Below are 27,871 nucleotides of genomic sequence, written 5' to 3'. Positions count from 1 at the left end.
TAAAGGCATACAAACATGTACATGTATGCCCACATATGATATGTTCAACTTTATCTAAAATAAATGGAGTGACTGGTAACTGTGTTTATCTCTAGAGAAGGAACTCTGGTTAGAAGTGGGAGGAACACCTGTTTTTACCTTATACCCTACTGTCTCCTTTGAATTTTGTATCATGTGCTTTATGTATTCAAAGAATAGTAAGCTTAAAACAGGTTTGCAGCAGACAGCCTATCTTTTTATTTAGCTGCAAATTTTATTGAGATATATTCGCACACCATATAATCCATCCGAAGTATACAATCCATGGCTCACAGATTCATCACCTAGTTGTTCAGTCATCATTACATTCAATTTTAGACCACTTTCATTATTCCAAAAAGAAAAATAACAAATAGATATAAAAAAAGAAAATCTAAAACATCCCATACCCCTTATCCCCCCCATTATTGACCCCTAGCATTGCTATGGTATGTTTGTTACTGTTGATGAAAGAATATTAAAATATTACTGTTAACTATAGACCATAGCTTGCAATAGGTCCTTTTCTCCATATACCACTCGATTTTTAACTCTTTGTACATAGGTATTAGTTAATGAAAGAAAATATTTATATTTATAGTGTTAACCATAAACAACGTCCACCACAAGTTTCACTGTGTTATACAATCCCATATTTTAACCTCTAGGTTTACTTCTTGTGATGTACATGACTCTGAGCATCCCCTTTCAACCAAATTCACCTACAATTCAGCACAGTTACTTATAATCCCGATAACAAGCTTCCTCACCTCTATCCATTTCCAAAAATTTAAGTTCAACCTGATTAAAAATTCTGTATATATTAGGCAATCACTCCCCATTCTCTAGTCTCATTCTATCTCTTGGTAATATATTGTAAGTTTTATGACTATGAGTTACATAGTCTAGTTTCTTCATATTAGTGAAATCATCATACAATATTTGTCCCTTTGTCTGACTTATTTCACTCAGCATTTGTTTTCAGTGTTCATCCATATTGTTGCGTGCTTCAGGACTTCATTCCTTCTTACTGCTGAGCGACATTCCATTGCATGTAAATACCACATTTTGTTTATCCATTCATTGGTTGATAATGAATGTTATGGATTGTTCCCATCTTTTGGCAATTTGTGAACAATGCTGCAATGAACATCAGTTTGCAATGTCTGTTCATATCCCTGCTTTAAGATCTTCCAAGTAGTGGAACTGGTAGGTCATAAGGCAACTCAATATTTAGTTTTCTGAAGAATAACCAAGCTGCCTTCCACAGCAGTTGTATCATTTTGCATTCTCACTGGCAGTGAATAAGTGTTCCCGTTTCTTTACTTCCACTCCAACACTTGTAGTTTCCTACTGGTTTAATCGTGGCCATTCTAATAGGTGTGAGATGATATTTCATTGTGGTTTTGATTTGCATTTCCCTATCAGTTAATGAAGATGAACTTCATTTCATGTGTGTTTCCGCCATTTGTAGTTCCTCTTTGGAGAAGTGTCTATTCACGTATTTTGCCCATTTTATAATTGGGTTGTTTGTCTTTTTGTTGTTGAGTTGTATGATTTCTTTATATATACTGGATATCAAACACTTATCAGATATGTGGTTATCAAATATTTTCTCCCATTGAGTTTGCTACCTTTTCACCCTTTTGATAAAAGTTGTTTGAAGCATAGAAGTATTTGATCTTGAGGAGTTCACATTTATCTATTTTTTCTTTCGTTCCATGTGCTTTGGGTGTAAGGTCTGAGAAGCTACCTCCTATCACTAGGTCTTAAAAATGTTTCTCTGTATTTTCTTCTGGGAGTTAGATAGTATTGGCTCTTATATTGAGGTCTTTGATCCACTCTGAGTTAATTTTTGTATAGAGTGTGAAGTAGGGGTCCTCTTTCATTCCTTTGGATATGGATATCCAGTTCTACTGACACCATTTACTGAAAAGACCATTCTGTCCCAGCTCAGTGGATTATGGGGTTTGTCAAAAATCAATTGACCATAGGTCTGAGGGTCTATTTCTGAACTCTCAGTTCAATTCCATTGATCAATATGTCTATCTTTATGCCAGTACCATGCTGTTTTGACCACTGTGGCTTTATAATAAGCTTTAAAGTCAGGAAGAATTAGTCATCTTATTTCATTCTTCTTTTTCAGGATGATTTTGGCTATTCAAGGCCCCATTCCCTTTCAAATAAATTTGGTAACTAACTTTTCCAATTCTGCAAATTAGTTGTTGGAATTTTGATTGGTATTGCATTGAATTTGTAGATCAATTTGGGTAGAATTGACATCTTAATGACATTTATCCTTCTTATCCATGAACACAGAATCAAAAAGCCTTTCTTGCATTCCAGGAGAAACAAAGGTCTCTAGCTACTTCCCAATGGCTAGAAGGATTCCATGGGCTTCCCCATCTCTTTCCAAACTTCCGTTATCTGTTTGCAAACATAGTCCACCATCAGCTGACAACCAAATCCGCTTATTCAGTTTTGCTTCAATCAGCCCCTAACCCCAGAGTACCAATTCTAGTGCTAACTCTGCATCCTAGCTAGAGACTCACACTGGACCTTCAAGGGGGCATTGTCTTGAAGCCATGGGAGTGAACTAGATGATCCCAGGCAAGTATGTAATTCTCTGAAACTTTGCAGAAGCATTTATTGACTATAAATTATGTGTCAGACTCTGTCTCATTTGTGTGGAGCAAAAAAAGCTTATTAGGTGAGGTCTCTGCCCTTAAAGATCACAGTCACGAGCCTGTAGGTTTACCAACCAGGTTCAGAGGGGCTCACTCTTCACCTGGCGGTGGGATTGTGGTCTTAGTCTAACCAAGTTTGCACAGCTTTGGGTCATTTTCTAACCATGATCTCTCTCTCCTTCCATTCTAAACCTCTGACTGAGAGATTACTTAGAATGTGTGAATGCAAGGCATTGACAAACTGAAACACTCTGGAAGAGCTTTGAGTGTGCTTTCAGAAGCCATTTTTCAGTCAACTGCTGACATATTCATTGACTTTCTACTGTATGATGGATGACATGGCTCTACCATATGGAGGTCCTAGGGGATGATGACAGGGGGTGTTTCAAGAAAAATAAGGCTTATTCTCTACCTTTAGAATATTGCAGTTTAATTAAAGAAATTCCTGAATACCAATAACACTAAACCCACCATACGATATGTATCAAATGAGTGACACACCATTAATAAGAACTATCAGAGTTAAGAGATTAAAGACCCTAGGCTTTGAAAACTGTTAGCTAGGAATAAGACAAAAATAGATGGAGAGGAATTATCATAAGTACTGAAATGTTAGGAGCAGATGCCTAGATGGAGTAGGTTCTGAGGATGAAAGGGGTAACAGGAATTGGAGACAATGAGGATAACATTGTATTTTGTCCTAAGGTCCAGTCTGTCCAACATCTATATAGCTATATTAACACAGTTTTCTTTTGTTCATATGTTTCTAGTGTACCTCTGGTATACTTGGTATACTCGTCTTTCTACTTTCAACCCTTCTCAGAACCTATATTTTGGTTGTGTCTTACACATGGCATATATCTAAATATTTTTTTAAAAAATACAATATGAAAATATGTCCTCAGCCTGAGATTAATATATTTGCTTTTATAATAATTACTATAATAGATTGGATGTCTCTCAACTGAATTTGTGCCTTCTTGTCATTGGGTTTTGTCTTTTTACCTTTTAAATTTTTAAAAACTAAGAAACATAACATGCTTTAACAATATTGTATAACAATGTTTTAAAACAGCAATAAATATCCACGGATCATTCCTCCTGACACTATCCCTGTGTGCACTATGCAAATTGTATTTCCCTCCTTCCTCAAAGAAGCAGCCATGGCATGAATTTTTGTAATAATTACTCCCATTTCTATAGTTTTTACCACCTATACATGTATCCTCATGCAACATATTGCCTAGTTTTTTTCTGATTTTTTTATATTATATACTATGGTATTTCATTCTGCATATTCCTTAGTGAGTTACTGCTTTCATTAATGTCCTTTGCATCTTAATCATTGGCAAATAATCATTGCTGCACATAAGAAAAGCCCAATCCTTCAAAGCTACATGAACATCTGAAAAGAGCTGCATAATGATTCACCAAGTGACCTGATCTGTTTGTCTGTCTGTTTTAAATAAGGACTATACTGTGTTTGGGATAGTTAATTGTTCTGCAAATATACTACAAAAGCAAAGCAAAAAAAGAAAAAAAAAGCATGTTTTTGGCATTTTAAGTTTGTATTTAGCACTTGTCCTCATACGTAATTGCATATCTATTCCAGGGAGAATTTAGTGGCAGTCGGCACCCCATAAAGCTTAGTATACTGGCTACATGAATATACCTCCTCTTTGGGAAAGAGTAGTTCTACTTACCCTGGTATCTACCTGGAAACATATGCTTTGCTGAATACTAGTGCTGGAATCCCCAAAGAAGAATCATGACATCTACTTCAGAATTGGGTAAAACAAAACCACTGCTATAATGATTACAAACCCATCATGGATAGATCACTATCCATAAATGTGCAAGGATATTTAAGCTTTTAAGAAATCAACTCTGCTTATCTGTTGTAAATACTACACTTTCCTCTCCCTGCTTGTTTCTAAGTCATCCTTTTGTGTTTATTCAATTTCAAAGTACCAATAAAAGTAGGATCTAAATGTGTTTACATTTCAGGCATTTGATTATTTCTCTAAATGCTTCCTTAACAAGAAGCTTTCATGGATCATCAAATGGAATCTCATGGTTGGTAGAGACCCAGGTCATTTGGTCCAACCTCTTAAAATGGAGCACCGCTTTACTTTTCTCTTCAAATGGACACGTGCTATTAATCTTTGACTTTCCAAGCACAAAGGGAATAAGGTTAGGAATGGAAAGGTATAGAAGAAATAAAAAAAAAGAAAGAGAGAAGGCAATCATTCATCTGCTAAGTCTTTTCATCTTCATATCTGTGCCTATTTTCAGATGAGAACACTGAGAACTGGAGAACTTTAGTTTCCTATCCAAAGTCCCAAGCTAGAGATTAAAACCCAGTCTATGGGACAAAGTCTGTTTACTATTCCGTGCATTCTTTCTGTAATGAAGTGACTCGGAGAAACAAGAGACAGGTGAATTCTAGAAAAATATTTTTTCCTCTTCCAGTCTCTAAAGAACTCAAAGCCATAGATATTTTTTCCCATAGAGAAAATTTTTTAAAAGTCAGTAATTACATCTCCTAATCTAGTTTGGATTTTTCAGAAAACCCTAAGTCACTTCATCATTTCCTCCAGAAAGTCAGTATTTCAAAAATGTGGTGGTGACTTTCTTAGTTCCCAAACATTTCATATAGCCCTAATGCAGACTCTCACAGAAGTTATAGAAATGTGATTTCTATTCAAATGATCTGATTCCCAATCTCCTTGTGCCCTTTTAATATATATCAGAGTACTACTAAATTTTTTTGCATTGAACAATCATCCTACTGGTGGAAGCAAACGACTGTTCATTCCAAGGGGCCTGGAGCCAGAGATCTAAGCTCAATATTGTTTTGAAATCTCACACTTAAAAATTAATGAGAATTTTGCATTCTACTCTCTTGAATATTCATGATTATTTTAATGTCTCTGTTTTGTTTTAATATGAGCATGCCAAATTTTTTAATCCAAACAAAACTTCAGGAAGATATGCTGTTTTGGATGACTTTGTTTATACCACTTAAGTACACCACTGCATAACCCAGGTTTGAGAATTACGATACTTGGTAGGATAGTGCATGCTCAAAGGGATTAGGCAGACCCAAATAACTCTCTCCCTGCAGTCTCAACTATTTAAAGGCAATCATCTCAGCACCTAGTCCCAGAACTTTCCATATGACAGAACTCTAGAGCCACTCAAAGCACTGGAGTCATTGCTAGACATTGACTTGGCATTAAAGAGGAATCTGTAGGTGATTTTTCTGGCAGTAATGCAGAAATTTAGACTTTGATATTTCAAATAATTATTTCTGGCAAATGCCTCTGATATTGGTTCTCTTTTTAAACTAGATTTTGTGTTGTGTTAGCAAATACACATACTAAAGTGGGCTTACCATGCAGACAAGGTAGACCAGCAAATTGAAGTCATCTAGTTCTCATCTTCTTGCAGAGCACAAGAAACAAACATGAATTTTAATCTTGTTTTAAGAGTTGCCTCCATATTTTCCCTATTACCTTTACATACTGGTAACAAAGACCACATTTGTATGCCTCATGACATCGAACACAGCCATCTCTTGAGAGTACTTTACTCAGGCAAACATGATATGACTTTAAAATATTTAAATGATCTTTGCACTTTATATTGATTTCAGGGATCTTAATTGTATCATTTCCAAGTATGATGGCATCTTCATTAGATTAATGGTACTGGAAGCAAGCTTAAGTTCTCAGAGTGCCCTTTTCCAAAATTTAGGCGGTTACTTGGATTGAGGATTTTTTTAACATTTTAAAAAGCAAATGAAAATTTGCAAAGAGGGATTCTCATAGTCCTGGAAATTTACACATGACCCAGAATCATGTTTCAAAGTTGTCATACTGCTAGTTTTCAGTCTTAATTTATGGCTTGATTTTTTAAACACTGTATACATTATCACTTCAGACAAAGATTAGAGAAAAACTGTGTGACAAAGCAGAGTTCAGAGCAGGAACTTTATCAAGTGCTAAAGTAGTAGTAGAAAGCAATGTGTTCTATTTATGAGACTGCCTTGCTCAGTTCAGTTCAGTGAACACATAAGCACAGAGACAAATACATACCAATGTGCTTCACAGCCTTGCCATTAAGAGCCTGGACCTTGGACCAGTAGCATCGACATGTGAACTTTTTAGAAATGCAGAAACTTGGGTCTCACAGCAGATCTCCAGAATCAGAATCTGAATTTTAACAAAATTCATATGCACACTGAAGTTTAAGAAGCTGCTTGAGAACATCTCTGGAAAGATCTACAAGAACCTAGTGACAGTGGATGACTGGGTGGTTGAGGATAATATAGGAAAGGAGACATTTTCATAGTATACAGCCTTTTCTAACTTTTGAATTCCATACTACATATGTGTAATACCTATTAAAAATATCATCTTTAAGGATAAACTCTATTCCTTTGAGTGGTTAAATACCTTGATTAAAAACAATCTTGATAAAATAAAAAATATTATGTAAAGAAATTCTTAAAGGCCCAATAAATAAAGACAAAATCTCATTAAGACAAATTTTAAGCAAGTTTATATACTCATTATCATAATTGGGTATTAGTAAAGTCATCAATAAGTTTTGCAAATTCCACTTATTTTAGCAGTGGGAGCTTCAACATTAAGTTGTACAAATTTTTTCAGGTTTGTCACCTCTTAATGTTCAGTAAATGAATTTAATTTTGAGAAAGAATGCTTTTTTTAAATTTTGTTTTTTTAAACTTTGTTTTTTTTTAAATTTTGAGAAAGAATGCTTTGGGTTTTTTTTTTTTTTTTTTTTTTTTTGATGACAGTGACGTTGGTAATCAAATGTAAAATGAATGAAAGGGAAACTTCAGAAACCTTAATGGCAATAATGAAATGCTATTTATTCACAATTAATTCTCTACAAATGCATATGTAGTCACATTAAAATGTAACCACCTTCTCTCTGGTTTGAGTCTTAGAGAATTAATGTTTTAGACAAATAGTCTTTCACATCATCTGTTTACTTTTTTAAAATCTAGTATTATTAAATACTCTGCCAGGGCATGTTGCTTCCCAAGGACAGAGGTTTGGTATGTTTTGTTCTTGAATGTACTCATAACCCCAAGAACAGTGCCAGGCACATAAAAGGTACTCAGAAAATATTTGTTAAACAAGTGACATAAACTTGTAGCCTATTTGTTTTGTTTGTTTATTTTGTTTTTTTTAGTAATTCAATTTTATTGAGATATATTCACATACTGTGCAGTCATACAAAGCGTACAGTTGTTCACAGGACCATTACATAGTTTGCATTCATCACCAAAATTAATTTTTGAACATTTTCATTACCACACACACAAAAGTAATAAGAATAACAATTAAAGTGAAAAAGAACAAGTAGAGTAAAAAAGATCACTGGGTGCTTTTTTTTTTTTTTTGCCCCCATTTTTCTACTCATCCATCCATCCACTGGACAAAGGAGAGTGTGGTCCATATGGCTTTCCCAATCACATTGTCACCCTTCATAAGCTACATTGTTATACAATCGTCTTCAAGATTCATGGGTTCTGGGTTGTAGTTTGATAGTTTCAGGTATTTACTGCTAGCTATTCCAAGTCATCATAACTTAACAAGGGTTATCTACACTGTGCGTAAGAGTGCCCACCAGAGTATACCAAATACAAGACCAGTGGTTTTTCAGCTTCATCACTTGTTTGTTTTACTGTTTAGCAGAAATCATTTATGACCAACCAGCACCTTTACTTTAAAAATAAAATCACTATTACTCTTAATCAGCCCATCTTATGCCCACAGTTTTCATCCCCACATGCCACTCTTTCAGTAAAGTCTTTGTTAAGGAGAAATATAAGGACTTATTTCCTATTGGAAAACAAATTAAACAAAAAACAGGTAAATAATGCTTAAGAAAACCCATTCTCCAAAATTTGAACTGAAAAGAAAATTATGGGGCACTTCTCCTCAGTGAATAAAATTGTTATGTGCTCATGAATTAAACATTTTGGGGTTATTTTGTAATTTTCTAATGCAGGCCGCTGTGTGTTAGATGCCACCCTAGAGAGGGTAGGCTAACCTGTTCCAAATAATGCCTAGAAAGAAGTAGGTGTGATGTAAATGACTGCATTTGTATATCTATTACTCCCGCATTTTCATACTTATACGTCCTTCCTCTCTTACCCCCAAAGTCAAATATGAACCCTAGATGAGCTTCCTGGGAAGGTCAAGCTTTTGCTCCTGCCATTGCAAAGAGCATGTGAGGAGAAAGCTTGGTCTTTGCCATACATTCCCCCTTTTCAACCTGCCCAACTGGATGGTATAAAAATCACAACTCCCCCAGCCCAGAGGAAAAGTAAGACAGAGTTAGCAAGAAACAGACAGGAGAAGATTTGGTGCCTCGGCAACCACCGGGCCTGGATTTTCTAGAACAATTCTCATTTAGTATAATTTTTCCTCTTAAATAAACAAATTACCATATATGTAGCTAATTGTTATTTAAATTTTATATCTTTATAAAACTTTTCTTAGGAGTTTATTTGAAAAATTTGTTTTAAATCTACATAATTTTTTTTTTGAAAAAAAAACATGATTACTTATTTTCTCATCTTATTTGGCATCTTGAAAGACAGACTAAATGGAAGCTAACAAATGAAATCAGCCACATTCTACGAATACCCAGATGGCCAAAATATTTAATTTAACATGTCCCCAGATTGTCCTCCAGTACAATCTAGAGTTTGTTCTCAATTATGGTTAATTCAAAGATTATTTTCTTTTAATCTCTAACAGACTGGAACAGGCTTTTCAAATATACATGAAGATTTGAGGGAAAACTGATTAATTCAGCCATATTTTCATCATTTTATTTTTTGACACTTAAAGGCCTTTTACATTTGCATTTTTGAAGACAACATGCACACATTCATATACCCAGTACAGCAGAGTGGACTGACCTTGCTCTCTGCCCAAGATACATTTCTACTCTGCTAAAGCTAGTGTTATTCAAATGTTTCTCATAATCTGGTAGCATTTTCTAGAACCTCATCTGCCCATTGTGTAGTCTTCTCTGCTTCCCAGGACCAATTTTAGATTAAACAGGAAAGGTAAGTGGTTTCACAATAAACAATTCTACGTAGCATGAAAAACAAAAGTAAACTAATTTGATGCAGGTATTTTGTGGCTATAATGTCAGTGTTTTATTGTAGTGTCTTTATAATAATGCTCAGAGAATATAAAACTTTAATTAAAGTAATACCAGCTTAAGGCAGGTCTCTGGGAATTTGTGGGAAAGGTAGAGGGAAGGAGAAGAAGATAATAATTGAGAAGCCAGCAAACTCAGGCAAATGTTACTCTGCAGTACAAAACAGAGATGAACAGGAGGCAAACAGCAAAAGAAATCAAACAGACTGAAATAAAGCAGATAATAGCTGCTATTTATTAAGCAGCTGTGATATGTCAGGTGCTCAGTCAGCATTTAGTATTTTAAATCTCTGAGCCTCACAACAGCCTTTTGCGGTAGGTATCATTATAAAAGGGACTTAGTCTCAGGAAGGATGAATAGCCTAGCAATGCCACACAGCAACTTAAACATCCTTAGAGCTCTGTGGGAACAGCCAGAGAGAAAATAGAGCTAGGGCTGAGTAGCAGTTCCTAATCACTAAGTCCAACGTTTCTCAAAGTATAGCCTTCATCAACTTCCATCAGAATCTCCTGCTCATTAAATTTTTTATTTCCTGGGCCTCACCTCGGATCTAATCCATTAGAATCTCCCAGGCATGGGCCTGGATCCTTCATTTTAAACAAGATCCCTAGGTGATTCATAGCACATGAAAAAAATTGCGAACTTAGGCCCTAATGAAAGAGGTACAGATTATATTTCTCAGTCACAAATTGGGAAGAGGATGCCCCTTCAAAAATAAAGATATACCAGATTTCTAATGTTTGGGTGGAATTTCTTCTGAATAATAACCTCCTTTGAACTTATGGTTTTCTATAACTACTAAAGAAGCTTTCAATAATTAGCTCAGTTCACAGATCTCTAAAAGCTCAAATTTTGGGCAGGATCATAAAGGTCAATGTATAACCCCATGCCCAATTGATAATCTTTTAATCCCTCTATGAGATTCTCATCTCATGGTTGCGCAGTCTCTGCACAAAGTTCCACCAGTGATGGGGAACTCATTCACGAAACAGTGACATCAATGCTGTACCAAGAAAGGTACTAACTAACCCACCCACACATGGATTTAACACCTGCTCTTGGTCTTGATGTCTAGAATAATCTTTGCAAAGAAAACCATTTCCTTTCATTTTCCTGTTTCAAATTCTTGAAATGTTTTCCATTGTACCTGGTATGAAATCCAAACTCCCTCAACTATGGCCTGCAATATACTACCTAAGATTTCATCTACTTCTCACCTTGTTTCTTACACTGAGGCATGCTCTTCTCAGGTCTCTCCAATCTCAAGTTCCTTCTCCCTGTTTTTCAACCTTCGGATCTCAGCATATATGTGCCCTTCTTGGAGAGTCCTTCCCTAATCATTTAAGTAGTTCGTGTCTCTCCATTATTCTCTATCATGAGATCCTGTTGTTTCTTAATAGTGACTATAACAACTTTTTTTATATTTTGATGTTAGTTTACGGATTTATGATTTGTTAGCCACCTACACCCAATCCTACCACACACAAAGCTATAAACACACACTAAAATATAAATTCCATAAGGAAATGGTTCAACTTTGTTGTATATTCCCAGCATCAAGCACAGTATGTGCATCTGTGTGCATTTTTCTTCTAATTTAATATTATCTATGATATATACATACACACTTACATCCACATTTTTTCCTGATTGATATATCTCGGTAATACTGACATGACACCTGACAGCCATCTAACCCGTAAAACAGAAAACTGTCTTTTCAAGTGAAAATATTCCTACTGATGATTATGTTATGTTGAGCACCTTTTAGACCTAAGTCATGAGGAGGCAAAAATATGACATAACATTTCTGGTGGACATTTTCTATTTTGGATGAGCATTGGTCTACACACAGGATATCTTACAATTCATTTCTGACTCTATCAATAACAAGCCATGTGATCTTGCCCAAGGTCACCTCGCTTCTCTAGGCCTTAGTTGTCTCATGTGTAAACTGAGGGAATTGAATTATATGATTTCCAAGATCTTTTCCAGGTCAGACATTTGGTAATGTGATAAATTATGGACATGGATATATACATAGATAGTGACTAGATTTAATAACTGTAATGAACAATGGAAAGTACTGCTTGTAATTTTAATCTCATGAAGAGAGGAAAGAAAGAAGAAAGGAAGGAAGGAAAGAAGGAAGGAAGGAAGGAGGGAAGGAAGGAAGGAAAGAAGGAAGGAAGGAAGGAGAAAGGAGGGAGGGAGGGAAGGAACAAAGGAATGAAGGAAGGAACAAAGGAGAGACCAAAGAGACAAACAAAAGAAAAATCAACTTGAATATCTGAATTCAGCAGAGGAAACATCTTAATACAACATGGAATGTCTCAAACTCTAAAACTCTTCCATGGTCCAGGAAGGAGTTTGCATGTGATATTGCAGTACACAGTTGGGGTCACAGACAAATTCTGCTACTTTTTAGCTATGAGAAATGGGCAAGCTGTTTAACTGTTCTGAATCTTAATGTTCTCCTCCTGTAAAATAGGGAGTGATTATTCTTGCATCTAAAACACCTAACTTAATGCGTGGCATATAAAGGCATTGATTGATAAATAGTAACTTGTATTCAAATTCTACAGATACATTCATAATTCACTCAACAAATATTTATTGAGTAAATTTTATGTGACAAACTGTGCCAAGTGTTGTGGAAGGAAGAAAAGAGGAAGAGAGGAAGGGAAGAAAGGTGAGTCAGAGCGTGGCAGGTGTGATGAAGAAAAATAGAGCTGGGTGGGAGGAATAGAAGTCATAGGTAGACATCTTTTTGGAATTAGTGTAATGTAAATTTGCATTATTAATAAAGGCCTTTCAGATCAGGCAACATGTGAATAGAAACCCTAGGAAAGGAAGTAAGGGAGTGGCCCATGCACATATATAGAGAAAGAGTCTCCAGGCAAAGAGCAAGTGCAAAGGCACTGAGGTAAGAGGGAGCATGGTTGGCAATGTTTGCAGAATTGCAAGTAAAACCAGTGTGGCTAGAGCATAGTAATCAAGGGGGCATTAATAGGAAATGAGGTCATAGAAGTTGTGTGAGGGATGACTCAAGATCATTCAAGGAAAGAAAGCCTTGGTAAGAACCCTAGATTTTATTCTGAGTGAAATGAGAAGGACCTGCAGGGTTTTGGTAAAGGAGTGACTGCTCTGACTTCTATAATGAAAGGGTCACTCTTGCTACTTTGTCAAGAATAGAGCAAAGACCAGTGTTAAAAGGCCAGTGTTAAAAGGCTATCATAATAATCCATAAAAAAAAAAAAAAAAAGATGAAAGTAATTTGGACTAGGTGGTTGCAATGGAGGAGGTGAGAAGTGGTCAGATCTGGAGTATCTAGAAGGAGGAGCCATAAGATTTGCTGATTGATTGTATTATACCAGGAGAGAAAAAGGAATTTGAGGATGACTCCGATGCTTCTGACTTAAAAACTAAAAGAAAGGAGGTACATTCTATGAGATGTGAAAAAATTGCAGGTTTGGTGGTGTTCCAGTTTGCTAAGGCTGTCAAAATGCAATATACACAAAATGGACTAGCTTTTTCCATGGGGATTTATCAGATTGCAGATTTACAGTTCTAAGGCCATGAACTGTCCAAAGTAAGGCATCAAGAGGTAAACTTCTCTCCAGGGTTTAGCTTCTGGTTTCAGTGGCTTTCTCCAAAATGTTTCTGGGCATCTGTCCCAGGTCCTATGGGTCTTTGCTTGTTTCTCCCGGGGGCAAACTCTGTATTACATATCTTAGCTTCTTTCCAAAATGTCTCTCTCAGCTTCTCTGAACTCTCCTTCTCTGTATCTCTCTTAAAGGACTCCAGTAAAGTATTAAGACCCACCTTGAATGTGTGGGGTCACATCTCCATGGAAACAATCTAATCAGAAGCTCTCACCCACAAAAGGTCTGCCGCAACGAGATTGGATTAAAAGAACATGGTCGGCGGGGAGGGAGGGATAATTAGGGTGTGTTTTTTTACTTTTATTTTTTATTCTTATTTTTACTTTTTCTGGCATAAGGAAAATGTTCAAAAAATAGATTGGGGTGATTAATGCACAACTATATAATGGTACTACAAACAGTTGATTGTACACTATGGATGATTGTATGATATGTGAATATATCTCAATAAAACTGAATTAAAAAATAAAAAAAGAACATGGCCTTTTATGGGGTACATAACAGATCCAAACCAGAACAGGGTGATTTCAAGAATTTGGTTGTAAACCTAAGAAGCCTATTAAGCATCCAAGAGGATCTCAAGTGGGCAGTTGCATAAATGAGTCTGAAGTTAGGTTTAAGGGTGATATCTGCGCTGAAGATACAAATGTGCAGTTATCAGGAATTAGATTATTTATGGAGTGAAAATGAATACACCAAAGATAAGGTCTCAGTACTGAGTTAAAGGCCTTTCAATGTTTAGAAGCTGGAAAGATGAGGAGAAGTCATCAAAGAAGATGGAGAAAGAGTGGCCAGAATTGTAGCCAGAGAACCCAGAAGCATGTTGTAAAACCAGATGAAACCAATCACAATGTTCCCAGGCCAATGCTAAGTATATTTGATGTTTTAAATAAGATTCTCAGTACAGATTTTTTAAATAAATCAATATGATCATGTTTTGAGTGAGAAGACACTGGAAAAGAGTTGGTTGTGAGGCTGTACAGACTCTAAGGAAAAGAATAATCATAAAGATACAAGCATGTTGTTCCCACTCCTTTCCCTGTTTTGGCTGAGTACAGATATGTGGGATGGGGAGTCAAAAGAGATGACAGATAAATATGAGTCTTTCCATCAAAAGTTGGATTACTTTGAGTTCAAATGAATATATATATATTTTTTACAAATGTATGTTTTCATTATCAAACCAAAACAGCCACATTGCAAAGCATTAGGAAACTATAGAAGAAAAAAGTATATTTCCCCTCACCTTACCATTTTACAGCTACTGGTAACCATTTGAAACTATTTCTAATATTTTTTTCCTATGCATATTTTAAACAATTGACAACATAGGATAGCCACAATTGTGAAACTAATTTCTTACTTGGTCATTATATGGCCAGGTAATGAGTTATGTCCAATGAGACATTTGGAGAAGTCAGTTTGAAGGTATTTATTAAGATATTTCAATCTTTGTTAAAAGAGACAGATCATAGGAAAAATTCTCTCACCATCCAGGCCATTGTGCCTTTGTACATTTTCTGCCACCTCATTCATGTCTTGGGATATAATTGTGGTGTCTAGAGCTATGGCAGCCATTCCTGACCTTAAGGTAGTAGATTAAGGATGAAAAGCCAACATGTCTGGATATGGCAGTGCTCAAGGATGGAGTAGAGTCTGGATTTTTTATGACTCCATTGAATAGAAGATCTAATGCCAGCAAAAACCTACCTCTTGACTTTTTATTGGGTGAGAAAAATAAAGTTCTATTTATTTAAACCATTGGTACTTGGGTACTGAAAGCATTACAAACTGAAATATACAATATCATGAGTATTTAGCCACGTTAGTCTTGTCTTTATAAACATAATTTGAATGGTGATAAATAACAATAAATATATGAAAAGTTACTTTATTAGTCCCTTATTCTGAACATATGTCTGTTTTCTGGGAACTTTCTAACTTTGTTCCTTAAAAGATTTAAGTGTTCATAATTACATGGAACTTTGAATAGGAAGTGAGATATGGTAGGTTTGTATAGGTTAGAGTGAAATAGCATCACATCCCAAAGTAATTTGGGCAGAAAATAAAAATATATATGCAGGGTCCCCCTGAGGAGCCAGGGTAAGATGTGGAGGTGTTGAGTTTCCTCACCTGGATTGTTGCTGATGTTCTCACAAATACTGAGGACTGACGGTTTGGTAGGCCGAGCCCTCTATCTTGGGGCTTGCCCTTATGAAGCTCATTACTGCAAAGGAAAGGCTAAACCTGCTATTATTATAATTGTGCCTAAGAGTCTCCCCCTGAGTACCTCTGTTGCTCAGATGTGGCCCCCTCTCTCTCTAGCTAAGTCACTTTGGCAGGTGAACTCACTGCCCTCCCTACTATGTGGGACCTGACTCCCAGGGGTGTAAATCTCCCTGGCAACGTGGGATATCACTCCTGGGAATGAATCTGAACCTGACATCGTGGGATTGAGAACATCTTCTTGACCAAAAGGAGGAGGTGAAATGAAACAAAATAAAGTTTCACTGACAAAGAGATTTCAAATGGAGTCAAGAGGTCACTCTTGTGGGCGTTCTTATGCACTATATAGATAATGCTTTTTAGGTTTTAATGCACTGGAATAGCTAAAAGTAAATACCTGAAACTATCAAACTCCAACCCAGTAGTAGCCTTGACTCTTGAAGACAATTGTATAACAATGTAGCTTACAATGAGTGACAGTGTGATTGTGAAAACCTTGTGGCTAGTACTCCCTTTAGTGAGTGTATGGATGGTTGAGTAGAAAAATGGGGAAAAAAACTAAATGAAAAATAGGGTGGGATGGGGGAGATGATTTGGGTATTCTTTTTTACTTTTATTTTTTATTCTTATTCTTTATGGTGTAAGGAAAATGTTCAAAAATAGATTGGGGTAGTGAATGCATAACTGTATGTTGGTACTCTGAACAGTTGATTGTACACCATGGATGATTATATGGTACATGAATATATCTTAATAAAACTGAATGTAATTTTAAAAAAGATTTAGGTGTTAGTAAAAATTAAAGTTATTATATTAGATATATCGAATATATCTTCCTACCTACTGCTAGACATGTATTACTATCAAATGACCTTGAAGACATTGGTACCAAATTCTATAATTTCCAATATAAGTCTGTTAAGATAAGAAAAAATCCAAGAAACATACTTCATGATATAAATGTGTGCTAAGAAGTGGCATCATTCTAAGCTGCCTTTTCTTTTTTTTTTTTTTTGGCTCTGTTTTATGTTACACTGCAATTTTAGAGACAGGGAAGTTAAGTAATTGGTTCTTTTGCCCTTGGAAAGGCTCCTCTGGCATTGTTATTCATCCACAATTGGAAACCAAGATGGATTTGCTCAGCATGTGTTTACTAAATCACAAAGAGCAGGTTATTATTCTATAAAAATAAATTCTCAGAAAGGGGTGCAAGTCTGCTAAAACAAAGACATGGAATAATCTTCCTTCTTCCTGGTTTTTTTTTTTCCTTTCTCAGTTTGTTTTATGGTTATCTGTTCTATTTTCTCAATCTAGAGACAGAAGACAATTATACTGTTTCACATATTTGCAGTATTGTCTCATAGAATACAGAGCACAGTCTTGTTCTAGGTTTGTCCAGGAAACAGAAGCAAACCCATGGATGGATATTAGGAGGAAAAAGATTTCATCTCAGCATGGATATGATTTATCTAACAACTAAGGCAACCCAAAAGGACATAAGCCATACAGTGTGCTTCCATTTACCAAAAGTGGGCATACTGAGCTGGATGATGCACACGATGCAATGGAAAGAGGCCTACAGTAAGGAGCAGACGCTTGGCCTCGGTGACTTCTAAGTACATTTCAGAATCTAAGAAATAACCTTGTCATGCTTTTTGAAGGACTTCCTCCAACCATGCCCTGAATTCTGGAGATCATTATTTCTAAATATACTCTAAGTTTCTTATCATAAAATGTATAGGATATAAACAAAAAATTAACAAAATATATGTAATTATAATTATACATATACTTTATATGCATTATAATTATATACATAATTATTCCTTAGCCAATAGCCTCAATATGGACCCTCTAATCACATTTGTCCTAAGCAAAGGGAAATGATTTCAACTCAAATTGTTTTGAAACAAAGTGTACATATATGTATACACACACACACACACACACACACACACACACACACACAGGCCCTAGATCCACATTATCCCCTGATCCTCTTCTGGGTCCCACAATGGTCCATGTGTTTGGGCCCATAAGAGCTCATATACTAACTTCACAGATTTCTAGGTTTCACTGTTTGCATTTTCTTCAAGCTCAGTCTGTGAAGTAAAACATCGCCATCACCTGCCTTTATATCACTCTAATTATCTACTTATATTTGCTTCTGTACGAATTCATAAAAATCATTGAACACAGGAATGCACTGCTACCCAATGCATGTGCTGCTTTGGCTGCCCTCTAATACTCAGGTGTGTGTTCCTTGTGCTAAAGTGAAGGGTGGGGTTTTATAAGGCATCACAGCTGTTGGACAGAAGAGCAACCAGGGTTGCCACACACAGTTGAGCTGTTCATGTCCTGAACAAGAGTGCCCAGAGGAGGGGCTAAGTGGGGACAGAGACCCAGCTTGGACTCAGCTCACCAAGTCTTGAGGCTTGGAACTGGGCCATGTCTGGGGAGGAAGGATGCCTTTGTCCAATTCCCCCAGAGGCCATGGCAGCTCTGAGAATGATGGCCTCACCGAGTAACATCTGAAGACTTCTTCTATTACTCAAAAACAACAATAAAAACATTTACAAATGCTTCCTATGACCTACCATCAGATGGCTATTCCAGGGAACTTATAAATACCAATTTTAAGAACAAGCGAAAAAAGTTCACACTGCTCTTTGTTGTATTAACATGTATTATTTAACTTGACCGTGACAGCTACATTTGCATCCTATAATCTCATCTCATTCTAGAATACAGATGCAAATATTCATATATAAATAACTTAATTGATTTCCAAATGACTTGCAATTAGTCAAAGCAGAATAATAAAGTCAAGTTCAACTAAGTGGGTTTTAAAATCAACTGATATATTTTTTAAAAATTGCATTGAATATTTTTAGTATAATATGTATATAACACACAGGATATTGAAACATTGTATTATAGAAAGCATAAATACTTCCTGCTTTTAAAATCTACTCCTTTGTCTCTGTTCTTTTCTTGCAGTAGACTTCTCCATTGAATCATGTTTTACCTATGAATGCAGACTCTACTACCAATTTGAATGTACAAAATTTTGTGTATTGCCTCATCTCAAACTCATATCATTATCTTCTGCCAGATTCTAAGGAATGTAAATACAAAATGGTTAGTGTAGTAGTTCTGCATAATTTTACAAGAATCACAAATTAAACAGTTTTCTCCAGCTTTACAGTTCTCCACTCTTTCTTGCACACCAGACTTTAATCAGTGTCCTCTTACTCCATCTTCACCTCATACAAGCACACAGTAACACATCGTTTTCCTTTTCACCTCCCTCCTTTGTCAGACACTAGAGTACTTCACCTTAAATATCTTGACTGATTGGAGAAAGGGGTACAAGACGAGGGAAAAACGGAAGAGAAAGTACATAATAAATCAAGATATGACTTTCTATACCTTTGTTAATGCTGTTGTTGCTAACCAAAGAGCTGCACAGACCTATTCCCTCACCAAGATGAAGACATAGGGGAAGACTTCCAGAAGGACTCAAGGAGAGACCAACAGCTTCTCTGAAGTCTCCTTCAGCCCTGGTGTCCTGCAGTAATTATTGGTAATGTGGAGCAATGGAGGTGAAAATTCCTCTCGGGAATCTGTGGAGCCATCTATACTGTTTAAAGATTCATTTCTCAAACTAGGGGTCAGGGATTGTGCTACTGGGCATTTCTCTGCCTCTCCCCACTAATTTCCCCAACTGGATAAATAAAAATACCTTTTACTTAATAAATATCTTTAAAAATTTTCTCTAAACTATAAGGACTAATGTTGCAATGTAACTTCTTTATCAAAAAAGAAAATATGCAGTGTTTATTTTCCAAGTGATTATAATCAAATCTGTACCAAAACCAGTTTTGAGTCTTTCTATTTTGGCCATTTTCCCTAAAATAATTATTAAGAGAATACCTGCCCATTCCAGTTGCACAAATTTCAGTCACCACTTTAGATTACTGTGACTCTCTGAATTGTAAATACCTGAGATAATCTGGAGACATGGGAAAGGTTAACAGTTAGCATCTCCCCTTTTAAGAAAAGTCTATTTATTTGATAATATTTATTTTTCCAGCTAAAATAGATTTACACAGATGGTAATTTCTATAAAATTTTCATTATTAAATATTAAAACATAAAAATAGAGAATAGTGTTACTAACACCCATGTACCTATTATCTAGAATTAATGAATATTGACATTTTTCCATGTTTTTTCTGATTATATAAAATTGCAGATACAGTTGACACAGCTTCCTAATGCTTGTGCCTCTCATTCTTCCCCAGAGGCACAAAATTCCTAGAGTTTGCATATATCCAAATCACCTTTGTTTTTATGTTTTCATGATATTTTTTGTGTACATTAACAGCACATAGAATTTTTTTTATTTTTATAAAATTTACATAAGTGATAACATACTTGTGCCTGTTTGAATGTATTGTGTCCCCCAAATGCCATTATCTTTGTGGTCTTGTGGGGCAGACGTTTTGGTGCTGGTTAGATTTGCTTGGAATGTGCCCCACCCAGCTGTGGGTGGTGACTTTGGTGGGATACTCCCATGGAAGCGTGACCCCACCCATTCAGGGTGGGCCTTGATCAGTGGAGCCATATAAATGAGCTGACTCAAAGAGAAGGACCTGAGTGCAGCTGTGAGTGACGTTTTGAAGAGGAGCAAGCTTGCTAGAGAGGAATGTCCTGGGAGAAAGCCATTTTGAAACCAGAACTTTGGAGCAGACGTCAGCCACGTGCCTTCCCAGCTAACAGAGGTTTTCCGGACGCCATTGGCCATCCTCCAGTGAAGGTACCTGATTACTGATGTGTTATCTTAGACACTTTATGGCCTTAAGACTGTAACTGTATAGCCAAATAAACCCCCTTTTTATAAAAGCCAATCCATCTCTGGTGTTTTGCATTCTGCAGCATTAGCAAACCAGAACAACATTCTTCATGAATAATTCTGAAATCTCCCCCTCCCTCAGTAAACTTTGTTTTTGACATCTCTCCACATTGATAACTACAGATCTAATTGTTTGATTTTCACTATTCTTCCATAGGCGTGTACCACAGTTCATTTACCCATTCCTCTATTTCATTTCCTTCCCTCTTTTCCTCTCCTTCCCTCTTTCTTTCTCTTCCTCCCTTCCTTCATTCCTTCCTTTTCTCTTCCCTCCATCCCTCCTTTCCTTCCTTTCTTCTTTCTTTCTTTCCTTTTCCTAGAATAAACAAAGCAGTAAAGCACATGGGCATGCATGCCAGAGTTTCTCTAAGTTCACTGTTATATTTTTAAAAGGAAATTGAATAACTTTTCCTATTGGAGGCAAAATTCCTTTATTCCAAACACACAACTAAACTATACTCAGCATTATAAACTACATAAACATTACATGTATTTTGGGAAACACTTATCCTTAACTAATCCAGTCATTTTCATGTTTCTTTGTATTTAATAAATGACACTGGTGACTCTACTGCTACAAACATTCCGCTAACAAAAAGTCCTTCACTTACTATTGTATCCTGAAATTGGCACCCACTCAGTGTGCTGACAGTAATGATAACATCAAACCAAAGTTCTTTCTACAGTATCAAGAGCTAACTGTGTCAGGCAGAGATGGCAGCCATTTAAAATACCAGCTCCGTTTGCCCATGGGGAAGGGATATCAAAGTGCGAGGGTTAAGAATAAGAAGCAAGGAGCATTTTTATTCAGAACATCTAACAATAGACAGGTGCTGCTGAGGAGGGAGCTGTTTAGTTTGGACCATAGAAAATTGCCATTTTGTAGGTCAACTACTAGCAATACATCAAAGCAGGCAGTCCCTCATGCTTCCTAGATTTGGCATCATCAGGATAGGTATTTTCTGAAATAATCAAGAATTATTCTTAAAAGACCTGTGGGTACTGAAACACTTGTGATCCATGCCAGTCGAGACTTGGATGTGTTCCTGCGTGCCATGGGGCCTCCTTAATATCGTATCCTTCTAACGCTTCATACGATCCTTACACTAAAGGGTGGAGGATCCCCCTTTATTCAGGACCACCATCATGGCTGGACAGATGTGCACTTCACAAAGGCTCCCAGTCAAAGGGAACAGGGGGGCTGGTTGCTAGCCTTGCACCCCAGGAGTGCTACTTAGTCTATACCTTTTTTCCTAAACGATACTCCCAAAAAGTGTGTCTTTTTCAAATCTGCACAAAAACACCCTATAGGCTATTTTAATAGTTTCTAAATTCTATAAAAGCCTAGAGAATTGAAGCATAAGAAGGATGGGGGAGGGGAAAGATGGGCTGGGCCTTCATCACACCTGCAAATGAAAACTGTCCTCTGTTAAACGGGACCCTGATTTTGTCATAGCTCAAATCTTTCTTCATCAAAGATTTCAGCTCCAGATTTTCAATGAAGGATAGAGTTGGGGAAATGAAACTAGGAGTCAGATTATCTTCTTGGCAACCAGAGATGACGTATTAAAGTTCCATTAGGACATCTGCAATCCATCGATTGAAGTAAATAAACCTGCAAGGTGTGTTTTGTTTGCCGATCATGCGGAAGGTTTCTGTTAGTCTGCAAATTTCTATTTAAAAACAAAAAAAGAAAAGAAAAAAGCAAGACCACTGTGGCTCTAATTTCTCTCAACTATACTTCTCCTAAAAATAAATCCCAGCTCAGATACAGCAGCAAGCATCTCAAATGCATAATTCAAAGATTTTAAAAGCAATTCAGCATAGTGACCTCCAATTCCGAGCTAGGTGTCCTATATTCTCATTAGGTGTCAGGTCTCAACTCATTGCAATTAATTTGATGTATTGATTTAATATTTCAGGCAGAGATGTATTTACCTGTTAAGGGCACTATGGAAGATGTTTCTAGGAGAAAAGGAATGTGCATGAATGAAGATGAGATCCTCTGATGAAAGGAAAGCTGAGGGTGAGAAGCTTTTGCAGAATTAGACCCCAAACACTCATTACCTCTAGGCACAACCCCCAAATTAGAGTGAATAATGATTCAGCACTCAGATATGCTCTTGTATGTTGGCTCATTAACAGGGGGGTATTTAAACTACAGCCACATTACAAAGAACCTTCTCTACCCCATATATATAAGCTACCAGCAGTTCTGGAGAAAAGATGCCATCTCTCTTTTCCAATACATAAATGTACTCTTACTTTAAATACCATTTGTTCTGACTACAAAAGTAACAAATAGTACTACATAAAATACAAAAGCACTCATAATTCCATTATATAAAGACAACCAGATTATTTCTTTTCACCTTTCTTGTTTATTCATGCAAAATTCGTTCCAGATTTAACCAAACTTTATGAATAATTTGGGGGAAACAATGGTGAGGAAGACACAATCCCTGCCCTCAAATTATGTGCATTCTGATGGAAAACATACATAAATAAAGAGGCTAATGTAATACATTTTAATTGGTGTTATGATAGAGGAAAGTATGCGTTTTTATACTAGTATGATCATATTTTAAAATTTGGATCCCTTATTTTTAATATAAGTTTTTTCCATAATAGTAGATATACATTTTAGCAGTATGTTTAATTGCAAAATAAAACATTAATTTAATTGCAAAATAATCCGCACTTTGGATATACTAAAGTTTGTTAACCATTTTCATATACTTGTACATTCTGCTTATGTAAAAATTTTCACCTTAACTTAACAAAGGAACGTCTTTCACATTTGTCTTATTACGAATTCCTAGAAGTTAAAAGTTTCGGTTGGAAGAGTAGGAACATTTCTTAGATTCTTGGCACATAATATAAAATTGCTTTCCAAAGAAGAAAAGCATTGTGCCAAATTACATGCCCACCAGGGGTTGAGCCTTTTAAGATACACGCACAAGTAAGCTTGAAATTTTTCTGACAATCTCTTTGTTCTTGTACACCAGTGAATACATACTTATATTATGTAAAGATACAGAGATGATAACTGGCTTTGTTTTAATGTAAAAAAAAAATCTAATTAAAAGTTAAAAACTTTTAAAAGAAATAGAAGGTACAATTTTTAGCTACATATAACCAATGATATACTATGCATTTACCTATTATCTTTTATCACAACTATCTAAAACCACGATGCTTCAAGATGACATAGTAACAAACCTCTGTCCTGTTCCCCCATCATCAAGTCTAGTATTGTTCTATCTTATTCAGAGTAATGTGAAATGGTCCATTGCTTATTCAGACATTAGACAACTATTCTTACCATTTACCAACTGTAAAATTGAGATAACCACCAATCACAAATCAAAATGAGTCACTATACTTAAAAATCAAAAAAGTCATCTCTCCAAACTTCTAACAAGCAAGGAATAAAATTCATCAAAATTCTCCAATATTGAATAGGTTCTTTTTGGTCAATATTTTCAACTGTATTTTCTGTGTGAGACATGAATCTGTGGCAATATTATTTACTTCCTCAATATTTTCTACTTTCCTTCCTTTGAACAATTACTAATCAGCAGACATAAGTAATGGAGTCAAACACTGGACAACATTTAGAAAGAGAATCAATTATCCAATTGGATGTGTAATTTTAGACATACTTACTTTACGTAATAAATGTCTTGCAACTTCTTTTATAGAAAGACCATAAATTTGGAGTTGAAAAACTTGTGTTAGTTTTTTCACTTACTATATTCATGATGTGAAGCAGAGGACTTTATCTCTGAGCCTTGGTGCCCTCATCTATGAAAGGCATGGTTGAGAAAATAAATATGTTGGCCCCTGAAAAACTGCACAACACACAGTGTATGACAAGTGTCTTGAATATGAATCTTTTCATACCCAGGCTAATTCCTTTAGCCTGTCTCATAGGACTTATTAGCTAAATTACTAACTGTGTAGCTTTATTCATAACTTTCTAACCAATGCTCTACATTTATATTTATTTTGAAAAATAATCTGATGAATACAAAACATACAAATTAGCTAAATAAATTGCTATTGTAGCACATGAAAAACTTCCTTTCTATTTTTAAATGGGGATACATTTTGTTCAGTGAGTCACAGAGCTAACAATGTGTGAGTAAAACATTTTATCATATCTTCTCTAAATTTAATACAGAATTGTCTATTTTATGGTTTTATTGAGCTGTTCCCAAAATTTCACATCTGTGCCACTCTTACCCACATAGTCACAGATAATTATTATTTTCATTTAAAAACTCTCATATAATGCAAAATAATCTAGAAATTCTACTAGTACTCCATACGAGCCCAATAAGATCTAGCTCAAGGATTAAGAATATAGATTTTAGAGTAGGTGTAGGCAAACTTTCTATAGAAGGCCCAAGAGTAAATATTCTAAGCTTTGGAGACCATATAATTTCTGTCACAAATACTCAACTCTGCCATTGGAGCATGAAAGCAGCTGTAGACAATATGCAAACAAATACTATTATGAAACAGTATTCTTTTGATGCTTTCAACTATTAAAAACGTAAAAGCTATTCTTACATCATGGGCTGTTCAAACAGAGGTTGCAGTTTCCGATTCCCTGCTCTAGGGTCATAGTGTCTGGATTCAAATTCTGGCATTGCATTTGTGTGCTCTTTATTAATTAATCTCTTGCAGCTCAAGGCTCTGTGTAGGAATGATAGCTTACACCTCACCCACATCTTTATCATGTGGCTGACTGAGGTGGAGAATATATGGCATTCCAGAAGGAGGATTGCCTAAAATGGTAGCTCCCTTCCCATCGAAACTTCTCTATTTCACAGGCATCATGTATAGTGAAAACACAAGAGCCTGGAAGTCAGACAGACTTGTACCCAAATCACGACCACAAATTTTTAACCTTGTTACAGCTCACTGAGGCATAGCACTGAGCTTGCAATGCTACTTGCACTTCTGGATTCCTGGAGAGTTGCATAGGATATATAGCATGTTTCTCTGAATTTCTGGCTTAAACAAGATGCTAAAAGGAAAAAAAAAAAAAAAAAGCAACAAGATGTTTAAAAAGTTTTAGTTATTGTCTTGTTTTATGCTAAACTCTTTCCTAACCTTCACAGGGCATAAATAGTTGATATACCTTATATCTTTGTATCATTTAAAACCTGTTGTGTGCTTCTCTGTATGAAGCTATGTGCATGTTTCCTGTAGAGCTCTGTACTGATAATCCTTTCACATAACCAGATTACTCATATTCAAATATAACCCCCAGTGATGGCTGGAGTTTCTTGAATTCTTATGTATATGTAGGCCCCCAATCTAGACAGTGGTTACCTCTAGGAGAAAAGCTCTCAATTTGAGAAAAGTGCCATGCATTGCCATTTTACTTCCCATCCTCCCCTCTTCCCTCTGGTATCAGAATAGAATAAAATACTGGCTCGGAGGGTATGCAGATCACTAGTGCTATGGAGAGCAGCAGCTTTACCTGGGGTGAGAAAAAATGAATAAAAGGAGGGATTAAGGACAAGAAAGACAGAATGGAAAGCACACAGGGAAACGTTTTGCTTGGTTTTCAAGAACAGTGGGAAAACCAGATTAAGGAGCACAAAGAATGATCCTAACTCTGGACAGAGTTACTGATACTTCCAATATTGCTGCTGAATAGAGGCAACACATTCCAGCAGGGATTTGAAAGAGTCACTGGATCTTTCCAGGCAAAAGGACCCCAATGAAGAATCCTGGTAAAAATTTAGGAGCAAGTTTCTGAAAATAGACCCTACTTCTTTTGGTTTAGTGGAAAGATCAAGGATGAGAGAATAGAACATTGTAGTTTTTTTTCAGAACTGTACACAAAAAGCAGATCTAAGGGGTGATAGTGTTGTTTTCTGTTATTAATAATCTTTTGGAAACATTTTATAATGCGTACTGCACTTGCATAGCACCACAGAGTTCCAGGGAATGCCATTCTGACTATAGTCTCGTCATTTTAAGAGAAAAGCACCCACTAGCGCTTTGCAGAGCACAGTCTCTGAATGGCCCGAGAATTCACAAACTGACAGAGCTGCCTTTCCTGTGGGTGACTTTTCCTGTGGGATGTGTATGTATGTGTGTGCATGTGTGTGCAATGTGGAGCAGAAACCTTAATGCCAAATGAAACAAGATGAATCCAAAATATAACTCAGTCTCTTTGTGCCAAGGCAATTATCAAGATAGAGATTACACAAACTACACTTTGTTTTGAGGGCCTTGTTCTCCACAAAATACAATGCACACCCTTGTAATGTTTGAGGCAGAAGAGTTCTCTGGGTATTTCAACTACCAGTGATCAAAACCACCTTTCTTATGAACCAGGATGGGAAATTTTACATAAATTATACTTCCTGTGATTTCATATGTATTAAATTATATATACACACATAAATATATGCACATATAATTATACCAAATATATACACACATTGTATAAAATACCTAAATATAGCAGGTGCTGCCTTTTCCCAAAGCTCTCCTGATGATACTGCTGGCAATTGAAGCACAGCTCAATAAAATCTGTATTCCCAATATGAAGGTCTTAAACATTTCTCAAGTCATGCCTTACAAAATAAGCATGTGATATTAACACCATTGGCACAACCAAGACTTGAGGAAGCTCTGTATGGTCAAGAATTTCATATCAAAAGGTCTGTTTGAAAATATATATTTGAAGTTCCTGACAGTGTGTTTTACTCATATCATTTTTCACATCAAATTCATAATAAGCATGTATAAATATACAAATGACAAGACTCAGTTTTAAAATCACTGGCCAGTAGTACATTTGACCTATCCTATGAATCAAGATTATTGGGGGAAATAATGTTCATAAATATTTCAAGCAAAGTCATATAATTTTGGTTCTGACTTTACAACCATACTATAGGCACAAAAAGTATTCAACTGTCATCTATGAATGTGGGAGCCCAAGAAACTACAGGATTCCTAGGGTATACAGGAAGAGCTGTTCTAGAGGCTAACGGCTTCAAGGAATTTTCAGGTCCACATCAATAAAAGGCATCACGTTCCAAAAGCCATGCAGTAGGCCAATGATTAAACTGTGGTTATTTTAGGGTTTTACACATGAAGGGCAAGTG

General features: G+C 36.1%; 1 protein-coding gene across 1 annotated transcript in view; it reads right to left on the bottom strand.

Moving 5' to 3' along the window:
- Nucleotides 1-27,871, bottom strand: part of KCNH8 (potassium voltage-gated channel subfamily H member 8) — a 449,367-nt gene that overhangs the window by 305,062 nt on the left and 116,434 nt on the right. The gene's annotated exons all lie outside the window — the stretch shown is intronic.

This window comes from Choloepus didactylus, chromosome 1 (genome assembly GCF_015220235.1).
Source record: "Choloepus didactylus isolate mChoDid1 chromosome 1, mChoDid1.pri, whole genome shotgun sequence".
Lineage (NCBI taxonomy): Eukaryota > Metazoa > Chordata > Mammalia > Pilosa > Megalonychidae > Choloepus > Choloepus didactylus.
The sequence above is the reverse complement of the archived record's forward strand: the minus strand, read 5'-3'. Positions and strand labels throughout refer to the sequence as shown.